Raw genomic sequence first — 6,000 nt, forward strand, 5'->3', positions numbered from 1 at the left:
AATCTTAAGGGTCAGCTCATCTTCTTCAGGAGTCGCCTCTTTAAACACAAGGGTCGTCTCATTGTCTTCAGGAGTCGCCTCTTTAAACACAAGGGTCGACTCATACTATAATTTTTTGCTGACGCTGAGACTGAACTAGAGTCGACTCTTCAAACGCAAGGGTCGACTCTTCAATTTCGGGGATCGATTCATTTTGAACAAGGGTCTACTCTTCAAACTTTATCTCAGGCGGTAAAAGCTTTCTATTTAATTTGAACTGCACAAGGGTCGACTCATGTTTTGCGGGGGTCGACTTATTGACTGTGCTACTTGAATAAAACATATCAGAATCAACTCAAACTTTGTCCTTCTTTGCTTAGGGGTTGGCCAAGTTTTTCAAATAGAAAACTTTAGATTTCATCTTTGATCTCCATGGATTAGATTAAGATCATTTTCCTTTTAGAACATATCCCATGAAGTGTTTGCGAAGAACTTATGATTTTGCAGTGCTTCATTTCTTCTGATTTTTCTTGACTTATAACACTTCATAATTAAGCCAACATCATTAGTACACAACATCATCTCAAGTATTTTGTAATCATCAAAATTCATCCTTTAGGGTTGACAATCTTACCCTTTTTGATGATGACAAAACCATTGAGTTTAAAAGAATTTCGCAATAAAGTTCATAGCAATTATAAGAATTTTGTAATGAAGTTTCAAGCAAATATGACATTCAGAAATACATGCATAATTTCAACAAATTAAGGAGAAAAGTCTTCCCCTATCAGTTACAAACATTTGAATAATGCAAAGTTCTTGTTCTTCAACTTTTCTTAAGTTTTTTTTGATAGTGCAGTACCACAGTACCATTTAAATCTCTGCCTATATATTATCTTTAGTATAGAGATTGGTATTTTACACATTTCTTATTTCTCATTTCTCAGATTGGAATTCTTTTCACATTTCTTCCCCTTTTTGTGATCAACAAAAGGAAGGAAACGAAAAATAATTTCTGATACCAACATTAAGGACTAATTAACAGTTGTGTTAAGGAGAGAGGGTATCAGACTCAATATGTATCAGAGCAGCATACAATCCAAGAAAACATATATATGAAGAAAGGTAAGCATTCATTGCAATTGATAAATGAAGTACACTTGATAAAACAAAAGGATTACAAATGAGATTAATTGGTATCAGTCAGCATACAAGTGTGCCAAAAGGATATTAAACTTAGTTTAGTACAAGGTTATGTTTTGAAAATATGGGTTTCAGTGTAAGCTCAGGTTAGGTTTAATCTAAGTTCAGTCTAGGTTCAAGGTTTTGAAGATGAAGGTCCAGACTGATCTTCCTATGGCTCTTCCATCAGCTTCTCAATCTTGCTGTTTAGTGCAGAGATAGAGCTAGTAAGCTGAGTGTGTTCTTCTTTCAGTTCTTGTATAGAGTCTTGAACAGAAGTTCTTTGAGTCCTTAGTTGCTCTTCAATTGCTATCTTCTTCTTTGCTGATTAGCTGCAAGTTACCTTAAATCTTGCAGTTCAGCTTTTACTTCTTGGGTCAAGTTAGTGAGATGATGGACTTTGCTAAAATAAACTCCAGAATTAATCAGTGCTGTTATAATGTTATCTCCAATAGCTTTTAATTGCTACTTTTTAAGTCTGAGTGGAGGATCTGATGGTCTTTGGATTGGAGGAGGCTGACTGACTGGAGGCTCTTTTGGAGGTGCTTCAGTAGGGATTTTTTGCCTTTAAGTGGTGTTGGAGTGTCTTGACCACTTTCATCTTGAATTCCTTTTCCTTTATGAATCAATTTACCCTCAGTTTTGACAAATCCCATTCTTTTCAGTGATTTGTCATTGTAGATATCTGACGACATTAATTCTTTCTTAGTCTTCCCTTCCAGGTTCAGATTGAAATAAATGAAAACTAATGTCAGAAGCATACCATAGGGAAGTGAAGCTCCTTTTCTCTGTCCTTGAGCTTCCATGTATCTGAGCATTAAGCAGGGTAGGTTCAGTGGGAGTCCTTGTATAATATGATGCATTACTAGTATATCCCTTTCTGAAACATGATCAAATTTTTCTATCTTCGGGAAGAACATCTTGTTGATCATGTGATGTAGCAGACGCATCTTAGCATTCAGTTGATTGGCACTAATTTCAGTCCAATCTTCTATGATTTTCCCATTGAGAATGGTACTAATCCCTTCATTCCTATTCTCTAGGTGATCTCCATTTTCTCCATCATTTGGAATCCGAAGAGCATCTCTTAGAATCTCTTCCGTAATCAAGATAGGGATATCTTTTACCTTGGACGAGATCTGTCATTGTCCATATCTGGCATTGTTGTAGAACTCTCATACCAAGTCTGGGAAGGTTGGCACATTCAGTGAGCATAGATATTTCCAACCCATCTTCTTTAGATTCTGCCCTAATGGAAAGTTTTTCTTTTCTAGAAACTCAAAATTCACTCTTCTTCCGGTAGAGACATTCCTTATGGAGAGGGGACCTTGCTTTGAAACTGAGGAAGGAGGTGACAGAGGGGCCGTAATGGATTGAGGTGGTGGTGTTTCTTGCCTTTGTGGATTCATTTTCTTCTCTGCTCTATCCTTTGTTCTCCTCTCAGTTTGTGGAACGATTTTCTTCCTCTTTGGTCCGGATGTTACTTGCTTTATTCTCACCATTGGAAGATCAATGAAAACCTTGGAAAAGTTTTCTAGGATTTTGGAGATTTTTGTTTGATGGAGAGTTTGAAGACAGAAAGGTGCTCTAAGGGGTATGAAACGTTTCAGGTTCAACATTTCAGAGAGAGAGAGAGAGAGCTTTTAGAGTCCGTTTCAAATAGTTTCCACTTTAGTCGACTCATTCAACTAATGAGTTGTCTCCTGTAGATTAGAAGTCGACTCTTTTAACTTAAGAGACGTCTCCTGTAAGTTAGGGGTCGACTCTTTTAGCTTAAGAGTCGTCCCTTACTACATGAGTTGTCTCATCAGACAGTTCAAGAGACAAAATCTTTTAAAATATGATTTGAAAATCAATTGTAAACCATATATCAAATCAACTAAAATTCAACCAATAATAGTCAATCAAAATATGCAATTTATCATTCATAATCAGACATCAAAATGGATCACAAATGCATAATTCACTTCTAAATTTACAAAAGACTTCTTCATTAAGAGGTTTAGTAAAAATATCTGCAATTTGTTTATCAGTATCTATAAATTTTATTTTTATATCTCCATTTTGTACATGATCTCTTATGAAATGATGCCTGATTTATATGTTTAGATCTTGAGTATTGTATGGAATTTTTAGTCAGATTTATGGCACTAGTATTGTCACACCTTATAAAAATTTTATTTTGTTTTATGCCATAGTCCTCGAGTTGTTGCTTAATCCATAGGATTTGGGCACAGCAACTTCTTGCAGCAATATATTCAGCCTTAGCTATAGAAAGTGCTACGAAATTTTGCTTCTTGCTAAACCAAGAAATTAAGTTTGTTCCAAAAAATGACAAGTTCCACTTGTACTTTTTCTGTCTAATCTACAACCAGCAAAATCAGCATCTGAATATCCAATCAAATCAATTGTAGATGTATTAGAATACCATAAACCTAAGTGTTGTGTTCCTTTTAAGTATCTTAATATCCTTTTAACAACAAGTAAGTGTGATTCTTTAGGATTTACTTGATATCTTGCACATATACAAACACTATGCATTATATCAGGTCTACTTGTTGTAAGATAAAGTAAAGATCCAATCATTCCTCTATACAGCTTTGAATCAAAGGATTTACCATGCTCATCTTTTTCTAATTTACAAGAGAGGCTCATATGAGTACCTATTGATTTTAAATCTTCCATACCAAACTTATTTAAGATTTTCTTTGTGTATTTGCTTTGGCAGATGAAGATTCCATCTCTTATTTGCTTCATTTGGAGTTCAAGGAAGAAGTTGAGTTCACCCATCAAACTCATCTCGAACTCACTTTGCATGAGTTTAGCAAATTCTTCACAAAAACTTTCATTAGTAGCACCAAATATAATATCATCAACATATATTTGAACAATCAGAATATCGGCATTTTTCTTTTTAATAAACAAGTTTTATCAACATTTTCTCTTGAAAAATTACTCTTTATTAAAAAGTTGCTTAATCTATCATACCAAGCTCTAGGAGCTTGCTTCAAGCCATAAAGTGCTTTGTTTAGTTTAAAAACATGATCTGGAAGTTTATGATTTTCAAATCCAGGTGGCTGTTCTACATAAACTTCTTCAGTTATAAAACCATTTAGAAATATACTTTTGACATCCATCTGAAATAATTTAAAATTCATGAAATATGCAAATGCAAGTAATAGCCTAATAGCTTCAAGTCTAGCTACAGGTGCAAAAGTTTCATCAAAATCAATTTCTTCTTCTTGATTATATCCTTTAGCAACTAATCTAGCCTTATTTCTAATTACAATTCCATCTTCATTTAATTTATTTCTAAAAATCCATTTTGTTTCAATTACAGAAATATTTTCAGACCTTCTAATCAAATTTCAAACATTGTTTCTTTCAAATTGATTCATTTCTTTTTGCATTGCCATTAACCAATTGTTATCTTTTTCAGTTTCTTCAAAAGATTTTGGTTCTATTTGAGAAACAAATGCAAGATAATTACAAACATCCCTAATAGAGAATCTAGTCCTAATGCCTTGTGAAGGATCACCAATTATTAAGTCTCTAGGATGGCTATGTGCATACCTCCATTCTTTTGGTAGACTAGTTTTACCTTTAAGCATTTGATCTTCTTCTCCTTGATTTTCATCGTGCTCTGAATTTTCAGATGCAAAAAACATCCTTTAGGGTTAACTCTTGAATTTGTTTGTTAAGTTCTTCTGCATCATCATCGAGATCTATATTCTTTCTTGAAGAAGGGTCATTAGATTCATCCAAAATAACATGTATTGACTCTTCTACGACTAGAGTTCTCTTGTTGAATATTCTATATGCTTTGCTTGATGAAGAATATCTAAGAAAATGGCTTCATCTGATATAGAATCAAACTTTTCCAAGTTGTCTTTTCCATTATTTAGAACAAAACAGTTGCAACCAAAAACATGAAAGTATGTGTTGAGTAATTGATTTATCCCCTACTCGGTTTTGATGTGCCAAAATATTTTGAGTGTATTCCTTGTTGGTCTAACAATTTTAAATAAGTATTTTCAGGATAACAATGCTATAACTTCAAAACAAAATCTTAGAAAATGGTTCATGGATCTCAAACTCAAGTATTGGAACCATTCAAGCATTTTTCAGAACTAGAGTCGACTCCCAGAAAGTACGAGTAGACTCCGGCATAAGCATGGCATACTGGCACACCTTCGAGTCGTCTCCACAAAGCGCAGGTCGACTCTCTCAGATAGACAGAAACAGGTATTTTCGATCGTGAAGTGCGAGTCTACTCGAGTTAAGCACGAGTCGTGTCCCACCTTTCGGATGAAGTACGAGACGACTCCCAGCAACTACGAGATGCCTCTCTCAGGCAGACAGAGAGTATATTTCGAGTCACAAAGTGCGAGTCGACTCAAACAAACACGAGTCGTCTCCTATCTTTTGGACGTAGCGCGAGTCACCTCCTCACTGGTATGAGACATCTCTCTCAGACAAGGCAGAGAACTCTTTTTCGGCGGATCATGTTGCGAGCCGATTTCCGAACCATACGAGCCGACTCCAACAAAAATCAACCGATAACCTGTCAGTGGGATTCTAAGCTAGATCCGACTCCAGAATCATGCGAGACGTCTCCCACTTTAGTCGAGCTGACTCCTGCACGGGCGAGACGACTCCAGCTTCAACAGACTTTTTGTCAGGAGTGCCAGGCACGACAGAACGGCTAGCTTTTTGTATCTAACGGCTAGTTTTTCAAAATAAAGCTATAAGAAGACCCGTTCTGAGTAAAACAGTAACAAGAATGAAAAATCCAAACAAAAGGAGATCAAGAAAATCATTTACATCAAGAGCTCAAAA

Source organism: Phoenix dactylifera, unplaced genomic scaffold (genome assembly GCF_009389715.1).
Source record: "Phoenix dactylifera cultivar Barhee BC4 unplaced genomic scaffold, palm_55x_up_171113_PBpolish2nd_filt_p 000866F, whole genome shotgun sequence".
Taxonomy (NCBI): domain Eukaryota; kingdom Viridiplantae; phylum Streptophyta; class Magnoliopsida; order Arecales; family Arecaceae; genus Phoenix; species Phoenix dactylifera.